The sequence below is a fragment of the Carcharodon carcharias genome, chromosome 19 (genome assembly GCF_017639515.1).
Source record: "Carcharodon carcharias isolate sCarCar2 chromosome 19, sCarCar2.pri, whole genome shotgun sequence".
Taxonomy (NCBI): domain Eukaryota; kingdom Metazoa; phylum Chordata; class Chondrichthyes; order Lamniformes; family Lamnidae; genus Carcharodon; species Carcharodon carcharias.
This window is the reverse complement of record NC_054485.1, coordinates 55,690,386-55,708,857: the sequence shown is the minus strand read 5'-3', so window position 1 is coordinate 55,708,857 and position 18,472 is coordinate 55,690,386. Positions and strand designations below refer to the sequence as shown.

Here is an 18,472-nt window from a genome sequence, read left to right as displayed (position 1 = left end):
TACACCAGTCCTAAGTCTGTTAAGGCACTTCCAGGTTGCCCAGTTGTAATTAGCTCCTGGGGGAAGGCTTTCATCCAGTAGAATTTCCATCGCTGGAGGTTGTTCGAGACTGGCGAGCTGGTCTTTCCACAAGGCGATGTGGGCTTCAGATGGGGTTGACTGTAATGGAACAACACTGTTCATGAAGCTCTTCCTTGACTTTAGGCAGCTGGGTGTAGGTGTATGACTATGTAGAGGGTGCGTCTCATCTGATGTTTGATGGAGTCGCTCTTTCTTGCTGGCTACCGTTCTACTTATATCAGGGGATAAGGTGGTTAAGAAGGCACATGGGATACTTGCCTTTATTAGCCGAGGCATAGAATATAAGAGCGGGGAGGTTATGCTGGAACTGTATAAAATGCTGGTTAGGCCACAGCTAGAGTATTTCGTGCAGTTCTAGAATCCCCATTATAGGAAGGAAGTGATTGCACTAGAGAGAGTGCAGAGGAGATTTACCAGGATGTTGCCTAGGCTGGAGAGTTTTAGTTATGAGGAGACTGGATAGACTGGGGCTATTTTCCTTGAGCAGAGGAGATTGAGGGGGTACATGATTGAGGTGTATAAAATTATGAGCGGCATAGATGGGGTAGATAGGAAGGGACTTTTTCCCTTGGTGGAGGGATCGATAATAATTTGGAACTCACTGCCTGAAAGGGTGGTAGAGGCAGAAACCCTCATAACATTTAAGAAGTATTTGGATGTGCACTTGCGATACCATGGCATACAAGGTTATGGGCCTAGTGCCAGAAAATGGGATTAGAATAGTTAGATACTTGTTTGACCGGCACAGACTCGATGGGCTGAAAGGCTTTTTTCTGTCCTGTAGACCTCTATGACTCTAGTCCGTGGTACAGCTTTTCCAATTTTGGCACAAGTCCACAGTTGTTACTAAGGAGGACTTTGCACGGTCGACAGGGCTTGGTGTGCTGTTGTCATTTCCGGTGCCTAGGTCAATGCCAGGCGGTCCATCCTTTTTAATTCCTTTATCTCCTATAGAGATTATTAAGCATTGCATAATAGAGGACAATAGGACATTGCTTTGAAGACATAAACTGCCTTCAGTTAAGGCTGATGAACCTTAGCCAATAATTGCTGGGAGAATGACCTGTAGCTGATTCATTGACTGCTTGATGGAAAACAAACTGATTTCTGGCTGGCACAGTTAAGTGTCTGTCTTCACTAAAACAAATCACCTGCAATGGGAATTGGGAATTCTGTGTGTGGAGAAATTTGATGCTAAATAAACAATTAATTCTCTAAGCTAGTCTATTTATTGGTGTGGTTTACCATAATCATGCCTAAAGCACGACATCCCTTTCCCTGGTCAAGCGCAGTCTGGTTTGCCAGTGATAGTGGTCAGTAGGGAGCCACTTGAGACAGAGATTATCCTGTCTTGATCTTATCTGTCATGATTTCTTTCACCATATAGCTAGCTAGGATTATATTACACTTTGTTGTTAGAGCAATGATGTCAATCTAATAAAAACAGTAGTGTTCACCAAATAGGCCTATGAGCACTTCAATCCAGAAAGCACTACCAACAAACCAGTGCCAACAATTATCTATGTTGAGTGTAATCCCACAATATGTGATTATATAGTGTGCATGGTTGGCGTTGATCAATGCTGATGTAATAGAGATTACACATCCAAGGGAAACCTTCTATTTAAAACAACCAATTTGCCTCCTCCACACTATCCAAACCAAAGGTGAGTAGTACAATATGGATGGAAATCCTTTCAGACTACTGCTGGATGAGGGTATTATAGATCCAATGCGCTTTCAGCTATGTTTTACAATGTGTAGTGTATTGTGGTTATTGATGAGAATCATCCAATTGTCCATGATACAGAGGTGGCTGCTCTAAAAGGGTAGGGTGTCTAGTAACAAAAATAAAAACAGGAACTTAGCCACATAGCCCTCAAACCTATTCTGCCATTCAGCTATCCCGGCTGATCTGGGTCTTAATTAAACCTACTTACCTATCTCGGTTTCATATTCCTTAATAAACTATTCTAGCATTAGGACATAAGGAATAGGAGCAGGAGTGAGTCATATGGTTCCTTGAGCCTGCACCACCATTCATTACCATCATGGTTGATCTTCTGCCTCAACTTCATAACCTAACCTTGATTATCTGAGATCAAAGATTTACCTATCTGAGCCTTGAATATACTCAAGGATGGAGCATTCACAATCCTTTGAGGTAGAGAACTCCAAAGATTCACAACACTCTGATTGAAGAAATTTCTCCTCATCTGAGTCCTAAATGATCAGCCCCTTATATTGAAACTGTGTCCTCATATTCTAGATTCCCCAGCCAGGGGAAACAACTTCTCAGCGTCTACCCTGTCAACCCCTTTCAGAAAATTGCATGATGTGATGAGATCATCTCTCTTTCTTCTAAACTCCAAAGAGTCTCAGCCCAATTTTCTCAGTCTCTCATCATAGGGCAACCCTTTCACCTCAGGAACCGATTTAGTGAACGTTCACTGTATCGCCTCCAAGGCAAGTATATCTTTCTTAGATATGGAGACCAAAACTGCACACAGTTCTCCAGATATGGTCTTAACAAAACCTTATACAACTGTAGCAAGACTTCCTTATTCGTGTTCTCTAACTCCTTTGCAGTAAAAGCAAACATGTCATTTGCCTACCAAATTGCTTGCTGTACATGCATGTTAACTTTCAAGGTTCCTTGTATGGGTGCACTGAAGTTTCTGAACATCAACAATTAAAACTTTCATGCTTTTAAAAAAAAATCAGATTTTCTATTCTTAACACCAAATTGAATAACCTTACACTATCCCAAATTATACTCCACCTGTCACCTTCTTGCCCAACCTAACCTCGCTACATCTCTTTGTAACCTATTTTGTCCTCCTTAAAACCTACATTCTCATTTGGCTTTGTCAGCAAACTTGGATGCATCAGTCTGTCCCATTGTCTGAGTTATTAATGTAGATTATAAATAGCTAAGGCCCCCACATTGACCATTGCTGCATCCTACTAGTTACAGCCTGCCAACTTGAAAATGCCCTATTTATCTCTACTCGCTGTTTTTTGTCCATCGACTAATCTTCAATCCATGCCAATATATAACTACCAACCCCACGAGCTCTCATTTTGCATATTAACATTTCTGTGGCGTCGTATTGAATGTCTTTTGGAAATTTAATTGTACTATATTTATTTGCTTTTCTTTACCTACCCTATGTTATATCATCAAAAACTCTTAAAACACGTGTCAAACACAATTTCCCTTTCATAAAACCATGTTGACTTTGTCTGATCAGACTATGATTTTTTAAATCCATTGTTGACACTTTCTTAAGGATAAATTCCAGCATTTTTCTAATGGATGATATCAGGCTAACTGGCCTATGGTTCTCTGTTTTCTCCTTCCCTCCTGTTAATAGAATCCAAGTCAATAGGTGAAGCTGAAACCAAAACACAGAACTTTTCTTTATTGAGAGAGTTTATTGACTTTGTTAGGTCAATAAGACATGAAAAGAAACCCAAAATCGTACATATTTCAAAACTTTATTGTTTTTTGCTAATTTTAAAATGGACTTTCTGGTGTACCAAAGATGATTGCTACAAATCACATGACCACAGGATAGTCCTTTTGTTCTGGAAGCCACCAACAGCAGCTACAAGAACAAAAGAATTCCCCTCAGCCTGTGGAATCTCACACCTCATTGTACGGACCGGACCCCTTGTATTCACGAAACCAGGAGACTCGCAGATCGAGACAGATTTGGGACAGGCCAGGTCCATTTCAAAAGGGGACCATTGAGTGGGACAAAGGGACATAATTTGCATCTTGATAAGCTCACCCTTCCAACGGAGTCAGAAGCTCTCCTTAGGCAATGGTTTCCTGACACAAGACCCTCAATATGGATGGTAACTCTTTCAACAGCTAATGACAAGGACATTATCTGTCCTGAGATCAAACCCAGTTCCAGGCACTGGTCAAAGATCCCTTTTGAAATCATTGTGGAGAAATGACTTGAGTGACCATTTTGAAATCTCTACCTTCCTTTGAGAACTGAGAAATCCTCAGACTGCTGTTTTAACACTACCTGAAAAGGACTCTAGCAGCCTGGCTGAGCTGGCAGTCGTTTACCCTCTCTCAACTCCACGAAGCCTGCTTGATTTTAAAAGTCTCTGACCAATGCCTGCCAGCCAATTTAAGCACAGAAAGCCCATCATGCTGCAACATCATTCCTTTCAAGGGTTTTCGTTTTGTTGTCTCCAAGCAAAAACTCATCGGGACTGAACTCCACCACGAACGAAACACCAGCTGAACTTTGACTTCTCAGATTCTGGAAATCATGTGAACTAATATTCATTTCTGTGGTTCTTGTACCATTACTATCCATAGTTGTAAAACTCTTTTTCCTATCTCCCCCTACCTTTACTGTATGTGTCTGCAGTGGAGTGAGATGTTGCGAAAACTCTTCTCCGGGGTTTTGAATGTGAAATAAACTAACCTTCTGAGTTAATCATAACATGAGTTTGCTGTGAGTTATAAGCATATTGGATCACAAAAACTGCAGGATTAAGGATTAAAAATAATTCAAAGTACCTTCTACTTAAGGACAATTGGTGAGAGGAAAGAAGTACAGATTGCCTGTCTCTCGCCTATACGTAACAACTTGTTCAGTCTCACAGCTCTTATTCAACTCCCCAGTCTTCCAGCTACCTACTATTTTAATCTTTTGATGAAACAAAAATCAATAAATTAAACAAAAATGAATAAATGAGAGATGACAGCCCCTAGATGGTGCACTATAACAAAAATCAAAACATCAAAGGAAACTTAACTAACTAAAATATCATTTCCAGAGGTGATGATACACCCAAGCACCAGCGGTGCCCACCGATCACCGAAGGCCTTTAGTGTATCGGTGGACACCGTGTGTTCACTCTCCTAGGCCACACAGCCACAAACATAGCTGCGGAACAGGGGCAGTCGAGCCAGATGACCCCGTCGACCACCTGCTTCCAGCACCTGTTGACAACCATGTTGGCCAGGCCCAGGAGCAGGCTTACGAGGAGGTCCTCCTCCCTCCCCATCCCCCTCCGCACTAGGTGACCAAAGATCAGGAGGGTGGGGCTGAAGTACAACCAATAATTGAGGAGCAGCCCCCACAAATAATGAAAAAAATGGTTGCAACCTCTGGAAATCTACTTACACATGGGACACGGACTCCCCTCGGCCACAGAAAACACATGTGGCCTGGAAGCAAGTGAACAACCTTAATTTACCATTGCATGATACTGCTGCATGCAACGCCCTCCACTTCGAGTCCCGATGGAAAAAGGGAGGACTCCCACGTAGTGAACCCCTCACTGGGATCCTTCTGCACCGCCAGATGTTAGGACAATATGTCACAGCATGTCCTGACAGTGAGGAAGGCAAGGACATGGAGTGTACGCAGCAGCAGGCCATAGAGGAAACCCCTCCATGCCAAATTTCTGTGAGATGGCTCAAATTGTGGGGGTTGCGGCTCCCAAGGGAGGTGTCAGGATGGAAGACCAATCTGAAACTCCATCCAAGTGGGGGTCAGTTCAGATGGAAGTCCACTGAATGCTTGAGCTGCCTCGAGTGTCATTGGGTCGAAGGCCATTGTTTTCACGCTGCGGATGGCTTTGGCCATGAGCTGGACATTAACGTTATTCAGGCCTTGTAAGTTCTTGTGGCGTCATCGAGCAAGGTCCTCCGCCATTCAGCACGTACCATACTCTGGTCACCCCAGCAGCTTAAGCCCTCTCTTCCATCACCAATCGGAATCCATATTGATGCAGTGTGGATTCCTGAGCAGAGAAATCTGGCATGAAGCATATTCCAGACCTTAATCAGTTCCCAATAGAAAACAGACAACTCCTACAAAGAGGCTTGGAGACCTGCCAAATCTAAAAACAGGAGCTGCAGGTCATAGTTGAGGCTGTGCACCTAGTGGAAGAAATATATCAATTGACCAGATCACCAGGGAAAATGCCCCTGTTCTCCTTAAACCAGAGCCATGGGATATTTTATAACCCCCCTGACAGAACAGATGGAACACCTCTAACAGTCCAGCACTCCTTCAAGTACTGCACTTGATCATCAGCCTACATTTTTGCTTTCAAGGCTCCAGAGCACAGCTTGAACCTTCAACTTTCTGAGTCAGGAGCACGAGTGCCACAACCTGAGCCACAGCTGATACCATTTATTATCTCTTATGAACAGAACAAATGATCAATAAATCAAACTAAAGAGAAGTTGGAGGTGTTGGGGGTAAGACAGCTCCTGATGGGGTGCTGTTAGAAAAATCAAAACATCAAAGGAAACTTATAAAATTAATTCAAAATATCGTTCCCGGGGTGATGATGCACCCCAGCCCCCACGGTGCCCACCAATCATGGAAGACCTCAAGTGTACCAGTGGATGCAACGTGCTCCCTCCTCCCTCTACAGGGCTACCCAACCATGAACACAGCCCAGGTAGAGAGGCAAGCAGTCAGGTCAGATGATCCCCTCTCGATCACCCACTGCCTTGACCTATTATTGGCCGCCTTGACCAGATCCTCTTCCCTTCCGACATCCCCTCCGCACCAGGTGTCCAAAGATCAGGAGAGTGGGGCTGAAGTGCAACCAAAAATTGAGGAGCAACGCCTTCAAATAATGAAAAAGGGACTGCAACCTCGGGCACTCTACATAAACGTGGAACACGGAGTCCCTTTGGCCGCAGAAAACACATCTGGCCTGGGGGTCCGCGAACCAACTGAATCTCCTATTGCTTGGCATTACCACATGCAACACCTTCCACACCAGGTCCCTGATGGGAAAAGGGACGACTCCCACAAAGAGCGCCCTCTACTGGAGACCTCCCCCATCGCCTGACAACAGGACAGAACGTCATGGCATGTGATGCCAGTGGAGGGAGGCAAGGAGGTGAAGGGTGTGTAGCAGCAGGCCATACAGGAAAACCCTCTATGCCTAATAGAAAGGCATGTAGGAAATTTCCCTGAGACGGCTCAAATTCAATTCAGAAGGAAGTCCACTGCACACTTTAGCCACCTCAATACCACGAGTGCCGTCAGGTCTGAGCACCACCATTTTCAGGCTGTGGATGGCCTAAGTTCAGGAAACTAGGAGTGGTTTGGATTGAGATGAAGAATGATAAAGGCAAGAAGCCACTTGTGGGAGTGGTGTACAGGCCCCATAATTGTAACTACATGGTAGGGCAGAGTATAAAAGAAAAGATAATGGGAGCTTACCAGAAAGGTACAGCAATAACCATGGGGGATTTTAATCCACATATAGGGCAGAATCTTGTCTTCAGATGGCGTGCGGGCCCCACCAGCTTGGCGGTGGGTGGACAGCCGACCTCTGCCACCGAAACGGGGCCTGCCGCCATTTTGAGTGGGCGAGCCAATTAAGGCCCTCCCAGAGGCCTGCCCAACAGGAAGTGCTGTGAGGGAGGGGGGGGGGGGATAGAGATTCCCCATCTGTCAAAGTGTGCTCTTTCGCACATGCGCGCGAAAGAGCACACTGCTCCCTGAAGCAAAGTCCTGTCTCGGGGAGATTCGTGAGAAGTAAATAAAGTCTAAAAGTAGAAAAATATTAAAATTATTAACATGTCCCCTCATGTGACAATGTCACACAAAATGGGACATATTAATAATAAACACTTAAAATTTATTACATTTTTAAAAAACGGACATGAAACTTCATCCTGCTAGTGGATGAAGTTTCATGAATAATCTGGAGCCCAGCAACCAAGAATGAGTAAGATAGGAATGTGATGCTAACTTAAAAAAAATTAAGAGAGTCTGTCAATGAATGGAATTTATTACAATTTAATATATTCTCAGACATCAAGCCAAGGGAGCCAAGGTAAATCATGGGAAGAGCGAGGCTATGTTCTTCGGGAACTGGGCTGACCGATCCTTTGTCCCCTTCACTGTCAGGGCTGATGGCCTGAAGGTGCTGGGGATATGGTTTGGAGGGACCAGGGCATGCGTTAGAAACTGGAAGGAGCGAGTGTCTATGGTAAAAAGGAAACTGGGCATGTGGGAGCGATGCTCCCTCTCCATTGTGGGTAAGAACCTAGTCATCAGGTGTGAGGCACTCTCGCTGTTGCTGTACGTGGCGCAGGTGTGGCCCATTCCACACTCCTCTCTAATATGCTAATACCATGATTAATTAACAGAGCCACTCCTCCAACTTTTCCTAACTTCCTGTCCTTCCTAAATGTCACATTCCCTTCAATATTCAGGTCCCAATCTATGTCATCCTGCAGCTATGTCTCAGTGATGGCTATCAGATCGTACTTATTTATTTTTATTTGCGTGATCAGTTTATCTGTTTTGTTCTGAATGCTACGTACATTTAGATACAGAGCCTTTAGTTTTGTCCTTTTGTTATTTTTGTAGTGTGCCTTTTTTACCTCTAGATTCCACTATTCCAACAAACTCCTGGTTGCTCTCCTACATTCTGCCCTCTGTAATCCTGAGATCATCCTGAACTCTGCTACCCGTGTCGTAGCTTACACCAAGTCCTGTTCACCTATCCCCTGTGCTCACTGACTACACTGACTCCTGGTCAAACAATGTTTTGATTTTAAAATTCTCATCCCTGTTTTCAAATATCTCCCTATGTGGCTCAATGCATATTTTGTTTAATAATGTTCCTGAGAAGTGCCTTGGTATCTTTTCTTACATTAAAGATGCTATATAAATATAAGCTGTTTTTGAATTGCCATACATCAGAAGCAACCAGGAACTGACCCAACCTGCACTGATCAGTATCACACCATTTTTGATACCTACTGTGCCATGACCATAGAGCTCATGAATCAGCATTTTATTGTACCAGAGAATTTCTATTCATGGGGAGAATTTTCTGCTTGGCTAGCGGGGGCGGAGCCCGCTTGCTGAGGCATAAAATGAAGCGGGGTGACATCAGGCGTGCGTCACAACATCACTCGTGTCATTTAGATTTTCAGTTCAGCTGACTTGGCTGCACACCCACTGAACTGTCAAAGGCCTGTTAAGATCATTAATTAACTAATTAAGGCTATAGAGAAAGCTACCCGTCCAACCTTAAGGTTGACAGGCAGGCAAAGAGCCAAGGAGACTTTCACATTTTTCATTGAACCTCATCCACGGGCGGGATGAGGTTTCATGAAGGGTTGATAAGTTAATTAAATGTTTTCATTAAAGTTCATTGACATGCCCCAGCTCATGTGACATAAGGGGACATGTCTTAATTTTTTTTTCTTTATTATAATTTTTAAAACTTAAAACTTATTGGGAGATTTCTGCTTTCTTTTGCGCATGCACTCCTGACTCAGGGAGCACACATCGCTTTCGGGCGCGTGTCACACTGGGCGGGCCTTAATTGGCCCACCCATATAAAATGGCGGTGTGGACCTGATTGGGGGCGTGATCGGGTCCGTGCCCACCCCCGCACAACCCCCCCCAACGGGGGGAAAATTCTCTTCCATGAGTCAGGCCCAGAAATGTTGGAAAAACAAAAGGAAAACTTTAAGGCCAGTCTGCATCTGCTTAACAGCTGGCCCCAGTTTGTTGATTGAGACTGACTCAGGAAATCACTTTGGTCCAGAATTCCTAAATTCTTACTCTTTACATGAGATGATGTCCGCCCTAATCAGCAATGTGCCCAGCTTTCGCTCAAACAATTCACAGTTGGTGCCCGCTTCAAGAGCAGTAGCCTGTTACAAATATCTATTATTCTCCTGGAAAAGAACCACCACCTAACATCTGAGCTAGATCTAGATTTTTACAACTTTAAATTGTGACCTGTAGTCCTCCCTAACCTACTCAATTTGAACAAATTGTCAATTGTCAGTGGCAAATGGAATTTAATCCTGAGAAGTGTGAGGTGATGTATTTTGGGAGGACTAACACAGCAATGGAATACACAATGAATGGTAGGATCCTAGGAAGTACAGGGGATCAGAGGGACCTTGGTGTACATGTCTATAGATCCCTCAAGGCAGCAGCACAAGTAGATAAGGTGGTTAAGGAGGCATATGGGATACTTGCCTTCATTCAGCCGAGGCATAGAATATAAGAGCAGGGAGGTTATGTTGGAGCTGTATAAAGCACTAGTTAGGCCACAGCTGGAGTAGTGTGTGTGGTTCTGGTCGCCACACTATAGGAAGGATGTGATTGCACTGGAGAGGGTGCAGAGGAGATTCACAAGAATGTAGCCTGGGCTGGAGTTTTTCAGCTATGAAGAGAGACAGGATAGGCTGGGGTTGTTTTCGTTAGAGCAGGGAAGGCTGAGGGGGTACCTGATAGAGGTATACAAGATTATGAGGGGCATAGATAGGGTAGATAGGAAGAAACTTTTCTCCTTAGCGGAGGGGTCAATAACCAGGGGGCATAGATTTAAGGTGAGGAGGTTTAGAGGGGATTTGAGAAAAACATTTTTCACCCAGAGGGTGGTTGGAATCAGGAACACACTGCCTGAGAGAGTGGTAGAGGCAGAAACCCTCACAACATTTAAGGCATAATTAGATGAGCACTTGAGATGCCACAGCATACAGAGCTACAACCAAGTGCAGGAAAATGGGATTAGAACAGGCGGGTGCTTCATGGCCAGCACGGACACAATGGGCCGAAGGGCCTGTTTCTGTTGTATAACTCTATGACTCCATGACTATGACTATGAAACACAATTTACTCCCTCCATTGCCTCATGAAGCTCAATCACATCACCCTTAAGTTACATTTCTCTAAAGTGTACAGGCCCATCTCCGATAGTCGTTCTTGATAACTAATATGCTTGAAACTGGGAATTAGCCTAGTAGCCCTCCTCTGCATCCTTTCCAAGGTGTCAAAAGCATGCACCATGTGAGGGGACCAAAACTGGATACAATACTCAAGTGAGCCTTGACCAAAGTTTGTATCAGGGCAAAACAGAATGCTACATTTTATACTTATTTGTCCCATGAAAGCACCCCTATTTTCTACAGTTTTCCTTTCAAGGCATTATTCATGTACTTTTAGAAATCTATCCACTAGAATGCCCAGGTGTCTTTACTTCTCCACCTTCATTAATGTTTTTCCCTGAAGGGTGAATACAGGTTGAGCAGTGGCCCAACCCATAATATTGCACTTGTCCAAGTTAAACATCATTTGCCAGTCTCGAACCTAATCTACAGACACATTAAGATCCACCTGAAGCAGGGAAACAACATCTACAGTCCTAACACACAGATCTTATTATCTTCATCAAATCTGTAGACTTTGTCTCCAACACCTACATCTGGGAACAAACAACGGCCTCAATATCACCGGTGACGAGTATCCAAACAGATCCAAATCCATACATAACTATTTTTCCAGGTCTTGCTAGCCCATTCTCAATCCAGCTCAACATATCACTACTAACACCAAAGATTTCAATCTTATAGAGAAACCTCTTCTGTGGTATCTTATCAAAAGCTTTGTGGAAGTCTAAGCAGACAATGTTGACTGGACTTTCCTCATCTACCAACTTCATAACTTTTTTAAAAAGCTACAATTAGATTTGTAAGAAATGAGTTTTTTTTTAATGAAGCCATGTTGGTGTCCCTAATAAATCCCTCTCTATCCAACCAATCATATGGTGCATCCCTAATAATTCCCTCAAGCATCTTTCTTATGACTGATGTCAAATTGATGGCCCTATCGTTACCTGCGGTCATCTTATCACTTTTTTTTTTAAAAGATTGGGACAATATTTGACTCCTTTAAGTCAACAGGAACCATTTCAGAATGGACTGAGTTGTTAAATGTATGGGCTATGTGGGGGCTTGCACAGCACCTGTTCCACCTTCCAGATGATCCTCTGGTTTGATTACACTACCTATTTTCAATAGTCTCCTGGGGGCAGGATGACAGGTGGGGGCTGCCATGAGAGTGACACCATTCCCAGTACCAACCTGCCTCACCTGCCCCTGTTGCAATTTTACCAATTCAAAAGCTGGAAAATTAAAGGAGCAGCATTCTACCCGACTGAAACCACCTGAAGTAAAGACACAGGTCAGAATCATCCCAGGTTTGCACTAAGTACTGGAGCAAGTGGGTCAAACGATGTTTTACCCACCAGCCGCAATGGCGAATTTTCAATCTGCATGATCCCAAACTTGCCACATTATTAATGCATTCCTAGGAAACACATCGTTTCCATGGCAGGCAGGCTCTCATTCGCCCGCCCGCCATCACCTCGTCACTTCATCACTCCAGGTTCCATATTTAAAGTCCAGCCGTTTGCACACATCTCAATGCTTCCAGGTCACAACTACTGCAGGGAAGACGTCCATGAAAGGCAAGAAGACTGTAGCCCCTAGGTTTATTGATGCTTCATTGGAAAGCCTTTTGAATGCTGTGATCTCCTCTACCCCAGCTCTGGCTGCAGGATGGGCAGTGGCGTTACCAACTAGGCTTCAGAGGCGGTGGCAACGTTGGTCAGTGCCAATACCCTGCAAAAGAGGACAGCCACCCAGTGCTACTACAGGATGAATGGTCTCATCTGTTCCGCCAGGGTAACTCACTTTTCTCATCACTCTCAGCTCACATACTCACAAATCCATCAAACATCCACAGGGATCTCACACTTCAAGGAGCAATACCACTAACTCTCACACACACCCTCACTTCTCCATCAGGCTCATATCCTCTCAATCTCGATGGTGGCACCGCTCACCACACAAACATTCCATGCAGTGCCATGTGTCCTGCTCACACTTTCTCTATCTGCTCATGGGAAGCCTGCTTACATCAGCAGGGAGAGGTCCCAGACTGGGGTGGAGTGGCCCACATTAGGCCACTCAGTCGCTTTGAGGGGAGTGCCATTGTGCTGACAGGTGAGGATGTGGACCTGGCCTGCGGTGACAGTGAGGATGATGGCGAACACCCATCTGAAGATCCTGCACCACATCATTCCTCCCTCAACACAACTGTGAGTGCTCCCTCTCCTGCTTTTGACTCTCCTGCCATGCACTACCTATCACTATTTTGGTTCAAAGGGAGTTCTACCAAGGGACCAATGCCCTTAGCTAGCCAGTCCCTCAGTTCCATCCACGCCATCATCTGCAGCCAAAAAGACTCCTCCTTCTGTGAAGAGGTGGAAATAAGCAACCCAGAAGACCCGTCATCACAGAGTGAATAGCCGGCCCAAGAGTGATTCTGGAGGGAAAGTACTTTGCGCAAGCACTCTCCCATGCATGCTGATCCTTCACGTTTCACACTCATTCAATGTCCTGGGCATTTTGAATCCTGCCTGCTGGGGTTCGCTTTCAGTTGTCCATCTGTGCTGACCTCATCTCCACCCACCCACTGATCACGTTCCCATGCAACACATGATCTCACCCACCATGACTCTCATTTCACTTTCAATTTGAATAGAATGGTGCTAATTTGTTTTTACTTTCACTCCCCGATCCTTTACCGTTTCCCCAGTCACCCATTTCCTTTCCCCCATCACAGTTGAGCCGCCCGGCATCACATTCCATCTCCCCTCTGTTACCTACCAGCCACAGCCCTTTTCCTTCGGGGATGTCCAGGTGAACGTGCACGTTCCTTTCCTTCCCAAAAATCCCAACCCCGTACACATTCACCTCCCCGACCTCCTCTTTCCCACCTCCAGGTTCCTTGTCTGCCTCTGGGTGTCCACCAACCCCCATTGCCATCACTTCTATTGCTACTGTCGAACTCTCACCCTCCCACCCTACTGCCCCACTCTGCCTTCGGTCATTGTCACCCTTCCTCCATACAAAGCCCAACCTCAGTTCACTCCCCAGGAGGCATTCATAGACCTATCTGAACCCTACTGTGCACGTTCACCTGCACATCCCACCTCCGCTTCGCTTCCCCACTTTGCACCCCTTCCCCCCTTCGCATCTTCGCACAGCTTCACCTCTGGAACTTCTTCCTCCGTTCGCACCCCTTCCCCCCAGGAATCTCTTCCCACAGCCCCCCCACCCCAGACACACCCCACCACTTAGTTTCTCCCCCTTCCTGATTCCTTCCTCCAGCCATAACTCTTCCTCCAGCCTCACTTCTTTCTCCAGCCTTACTCCTACCCCCATCCTAACTCGTTTCTCCACTCTTACTTCATCCTCCACCCTTACTCACTCCCTTCTCCGCACCCCTTTCTCCCTCCAGACACCCTTCCCTCTCCGCACTCCTTCCTCCCCCCAGGCGCCCTCCCCTCTCCACACCCCTTCCTCCCCCCAGACACCCTCCCCTCTCTGGACCCCTTCCTCCCCTCCAGACACCCTCCCATCTCTGGACCCCTTCCTACCCCCGGACACCCTCCCCTCTCTGGACCCCTTCTGCTCCTTGGATATGCATGATTTGAGCAAAGCCCTGGCAGTAAATCCCGGCTTTTGCACGTCACAGTTGTGGAGACCTGTTCTACATTGGCGTGTTTTCCAGCCGACATGGGCGGACAATCTAGCAGCAGTGACAATTCCGGCAGGCAGGCATAATAATGACATGCTGATGTATTACAAAGAGGTTCCCAACATCCGATGGTGGAGAGTGTGGCCCGCCATCAGTGGGCTGAGCAGATGATCATGAACTGGTTTCACGCCGTCGTGAAACCAATCACGCCATATTGTCCTGTCATGCCACAGATTACAATGACGCCAGCGGGCATGGACAATCTCGGCCACAGAGGGAGATTGCCTGAGAGAAGCCGCACAGCAGAATCGGAAGCAGAGGGCAGAAGAAAAAAAACTTCAATGTGTAGCTGAGAACTCCAGAGATCTCATAGGGGTCCAGTCTGAATACGCACAGATTGCCGTGTCAGAGCAGGAACTATCTAAACAAACAACTTCTTGGCTAGTTTAAAAAAGTTTTCAGTCTTTTAAAAGTTAGAGCAGCCTGTTTCTGAAAGCACTGCAGCTAGTCAGATTCTCAAGGCAGCAACTGAACATGGTTTCCCAGCTTGCTCCCAAAAGTGGGAGGGGGGGATAGTTCATTAATTTGGAAGAATTGCAATTAACATTTCAGCTTTAAAGACCAGCAAATGCCAGGATCCAACACTTTTGTGCCACTAAAGCATAGCGCTGAAACAACAAGCCTGCAGCTAGTCCATCCAAGCAGCCATTGTTAAAGCTTTTTCAAGGCTGAGTACAAAACCGGTAAGTGCAGGTAAACCCTTTGTCTTCAAAGGAACGATGGCGCTATCTTGAATTTCAGCAACTTCTTAAAGCAGAACCTATATTTTAACATTTTCCAATAATGGGTCACAAATCCACACTTCCGAACAATTTGGACTTATTCAAGGTCCAGATTAATCACACAATAGGGGACTTTGGAGAAAAACATTACTTAGATACATTATTGCTTCAGGTCTGGATAAAAAAACAGAGGACAGAATTTTCTGGCTGGCGGGAGTGGGCAAGAGGCAGCCGGACTGCAATGACCATCAGGTCCAATGGCGACCCGGCAGCCTGTTGAAAAAAGCAGCTACAGCCTTTCAAAGGCTGTCAAACATGGTCACTGGAAGGGCTCCCCAAAGTGCTGCTTGTGAGTAGGCCAGGCAGGAGGGTAGGGCAGGGGGGTGATTGCCTTGCTGCCCTCCTTGAGGAGGTGGCAGCACAGCAGGAGGTCCTCTTTTTCCAGGACGGGAGGGGGAGGCCCCCCCACATGATTGAACGTGCCTGGGAGGAGGTGGCAGAGATAGTGAGTTTCCACGACATTGTGCAACGCACGTGGATCTAGTGCAGCAAGCACTTCAACAACCTCTTGCACTTGGAAAGGGTGAGTACGATGTTGGCATTGGTCACTTAACCCAGCAGGTAGGCATTACCCCCTGGCACCACCCCACCCAAGTCTGAGTGTAGTGACTGCACTGAACCAATGACGGCATGTGTCCTTCGCTGGGTAGGCCAGCAGATATTGCCCATGCCTAGGTCACCCTGAGAGGGTGGTGATGAGATGGGTTCTGCACCCACAGCATGTGGTGCACTGAGACCAACATTACTGTTTTTGGGGCAGCCTGAAGGAGCTGCACCTAGACGCAATGTTGGAACTCCTGGACATGTCAAAGTCAGGGTGATGACATGTTGGGAGGGGAGCTTCAAGGTGGCGTGGCACCAATTGATCTGCTGCCGTCTGCGCTCCACATGCTTGCTCCTCCTTGCTAAGGGAGGTTAGACCATGTGGTGCCTAATGTGATGTAGGCAGCATTTGGCCAAGGGGGTGGTGGACAGACCTGGCATCTTTGTGTGAGTGTCCGGCAGCAGTGGGGTGTGGAGGCACTGGAGCCCTACAATGTCGCACTCTGTTTGGGGTGGGCCATCTGCGAAGAGAATCCATGTACAAGTCGCAATAATCAATGCTCTTCTCTCCTTTTCAGGAGAAGAATGCACATAACGCTAACGAGTGGGTGAGGATTGGCGGAGGGCCAACCCAAGTGGCGATGCTTAGCCGGTTTGAGCAGGAGGCCCTAGATCTGGAGAGGCGGCATGCGCTCAGGCCCACCGATGATGGTAAGGCTGAGGTGCCACGGGCAGGTATGTTTCCCCAGCACTAAGGTCACCATTGTTATCCCAACAGCCAAGTGATAGTTCGGTCAGCAGGCATGTGCCGGAGCCGGAAGTGTGCCCACCGACAATTAAAGGGCCTGTTAAGTCCATTAAGTAATCAATTAATTTAAATTCTTCACTGCACATCCAATCTAACGGTTGGCAAGCAGGCAAAAAGTCCAAGCGGTCTTTGCATTTTTTTGGAAACCTCATCCATGGGCGGGATGAGGTTTCCAAAAGCAAATAAAAATAAAATAAAAGTTTTAAAATTGAATTAATAACGTGTCCCTACTCATGTGACAGAGTCACATGAGGAGACATTTATTATCGTTACTTTCTTTTTTTAAACAACGCTTCATCTCCTGAGACGATTATGAAGCATTTACACGCGAAGTTCACACTCGGCCCGCATGCCCTCCTACAACCCCCCACCTCCCCGCACAGGCAGCACTCAGCGCTGCCATTCATATTTCACACTGGGTGGGCCTTAATCACGGTCCGCTCCTGATTGCGGGCGGCGGTCAGCTTCCCAACCGCTCCCTCCCACCCCCACCAAGCCTGTCCACCAAGGACAAAATTCTGCTCAAAGATTCGTGAACCTAAATGGGATTAAATACTTCAGAACAACACCATATCATCCATCGTCCAATGGGTTAGCAGAAAGAGCAGTTCAAACCTTTAAAACAGGCATGAAGAAAGTATCAGAGGGAACATTGGAAATGGGAATTTCAAGATTCCTGTTCAGTTATCGACTAACGCCTCATGCAACCACTGGTTTAACATCTTCAGAATTGTGAAGCATCGACTTCATACAAGATGGAGTCTGGTATTCCCGAATTTAGAGAGGAAGGTGGAGAGAAACCAGGGTAGTCAGAAAGTGAATCATGATATTCACAATAAAGGTCAGGAGTTTACTGTGGGAGAGAGAGTTTTTGTATGAAATTTTGCAACTGGACCGAGATGGATCCCTGGTACAATCGTCTCTGAAACAGGACCTTTATCTTATCAAGTAGAAGTGGAAAACAGGATGTTAGGAAATGCGTGGTTCCTCTCAGAAGTCAAGAAACCCTCCAACAATCAGTTAATCCACCTGAAACCGAAGTCGAAACTTCAACCACTGAGGTGCCAGATCAACAAGGAATAGACATACTTGATGACTCTGCTGCAGTAATTCCCAACTGCCATTGTCTAGGGACGTCCCTGAAGCTGCAGTTCCTGTTCAAGTCGATCCAATGGAAGAACCTCCAATTGTAGAGTTTCGTAGCTCTACTCGAATTCAAAAACCTCCTCAAAGACTAAATTTATAATGGCATGAACTTTATATTATTATACATTATATGGGTTAAGATATTTTTGTAAATAAGAGGGTATAACAAAATTAAAGGGGGAGGAATGTAGTAATTGTAAATTAAACAATTTCTTACTATTATGGGGATCATGTGACTATACAGTCGAAGCATCCCTAAGTGAGGGGAATCTTAGGGATGGAGCTTTTGAGCCTTGGTCTTGGAACAAGCCACATAAGGAGTCTGTAAATAAAGTTCACTGTTTCTTATAAGAAACCAGTTCTGCATTCTAAGTTTATTAGGCTTATTCCCCCCTACCAACAACTTCGTCGTCCCCCTCAGCCTCACCCCCACCAACACCTTTGTTTCCCCCTTCCCAACCTCACACGCCCCCGACACTCTTTCCTCTCCAAGTCAATCCTAGACCTCCCACTCCCACCCCCTGTACATCTTCCTCTCCCAAACCCAGCCGGATCTTCCTTTCCAACCCCAACAATCATCTGTTGAGAGCAGACCCTCAACAATAACTTTCCAGCTTCCATGAGCTGCTTCGCGGCTGAGCCATGTCCATGGGAATCCACGCAGCATGCGATGGACATTCCTC

The 18,472-nt window shown here is 45.9% G+C and overlaps 1 protein-coding gene across 1 annotated transcript in view; it reads right to left on the bottom strand.

The window, feature by feature from the left end:
• The window catches only part of adgrb2 (adhesion G protein-coupled receptor B2), a 1,120,188-nt gene that overhangs the window by 845,641 nt on the left and 256,075 nt on the right, over positions 1 to 18,472 (bottom strand). The gene's annotated exons all lie outside the window — the stretch shown is intronic.